The sequence below is a fragment of the Crocuta crocuta genome, unplaced genomic scaffold (genome assembly GCF_008692635.1).
Source record: "Crocuta crocuta isolate KB4526 unplaced genomic scaffold, BGI_CrCroc_1.0 scaffold290, whole genome shotgun sequence".
Classification (NCBI taxonomy): Eukaryota; Metazoa; Chordata; class Mammalia; order Carnivora; family Hyaenidae; genus Crocuta; species Crocuta crocuta.
Genome location: NW_027527429.1, coordinates 4,000,210 through 4,001,433, shown reverse-complemented (window position 1 = coordinate 4,001,433; position 1,224 = coordinate 4,000,210). Strand labels below are relative to the sequence as shown.

Genomic DNA, 1,224 nt, shown 5'->3' with positions numbered 1-1,224 from the left:
GACCTTTCCGCGCCTCCAGGCTCCGCGTTTGGCTGTGTGTTGTTTTTAGGAAGAAGGATGAAAAGAATCTGAAAACGTTTTAGCTGGGGAGAAAGTGGGAACCCGGGGTGCCTCCACGCATATGTGCCCTTAGGGGACCCCACAAGAAGCAGAAAGCAAACCAGAAGCCACACAATGTGGCACAGAACTCTAGGGGAAAAGAGCGTGAAAAAGTGAAAGTTTACTCCGTGGTTAACGGTTGGTTCTTGTTAGGATGAATTCCCCATGGGCAGGACTTCAGCTATGCACTTTCTGATGAGAATGCAGATTTCAGTAATAATAATAATAATAATAATAATAAAGCATTTGCTAAACTCACCTCAGAAAAAGACCTTATCAGAAGACATTTATTATGCCCCTGACGTGTGCGTGGACTGGGTAGGCACTTGGGAACACCCTTCTGTTCAGATTTTTAAGGACTCCGGACCTAAAATCTCCTTCAGAAAGAACTATTCGAATACAATCTTAAAATCTATTTCAGACGCTCTTTCCCGCACTCCCGGGGCACATAAAATGGGCACATGACGGTGCTCATACCCAAACTGTTACTTCTGTTTTGGAGGAATTAACAAAGAAAACCCCAGGCCAAATAAATCAACACCGAGGTTCAGAAGGTCAGAGCAATTTGTCTTGGGAACAAAGTCTTCCCTAGAGCCGAGAGGCATTCAGAGGAACTCCTGGTGGTAATGGGATTATTAAAGATATACCTGAGACCAGATAGATATTTGATGATTTCGCAAAAGCGCTGGGGCGTCTTTGCAGGTTTTCTTCTGCCGACGCGTGTTCCCCCGCGGGGTCCGGAGATTGCACGGCCGCGGGGGTTCGCGGGGTGCGCCGGAGGGGGTGCGGGGGCGGCGAGAGGGTGCGCGCGCGTGCCTGCGCGTGTGTGCGTGCATGTGCGCGCGTGTGTGTTCCTGCACGTGTGTGTTAGGAGGGGGCGGCGCGCGCCTGCAGGGAGGGAGAAGCGGGTTACAAAGCTGCCACCTAGAGGCGCCTTCCTGCAGTGTATATAACGCGGGTCCGCAGCCGGCGAGCTCAGTCCTGCAAACTGCTCGGCCCGGAGGCGGTGCGCGCAGGAGCGGCGCAGGGAGCCCGGAGCCCAACCCGGAGGTAAGGACGCTGCTCTCCGCGGCCCTGCCCGGAGCGGAGGGGAGCTCGGCGGGCAGGGTTTCGGTTCTGCAGCTG

The 1,224-nt window shown here is 53.9% G+C and overlaps 1 protein-coding gene across 1 annotated transcript in view; it reads left to right on the top strand.

Annotated features, from left to right (window-relative positions):
• The first annotated feature begins 1,072 nt into the window (after positions 1–1,072).
• Positions 1,073–1,224, top strand: part of ACKR3 (atypical chemokine receptor 3) — an 11,146-nt gene continuing 10,994 nt past the window's right edge. The window contains exon 1 of the mRNA XM_077758765.1: positions 1,073–1,149. The gene's annotated coding sequence lies outside the window, so the exon portion shown is untranslated. The remainder of the gene's footprint in view (positions 1,150–1,224) is intronic.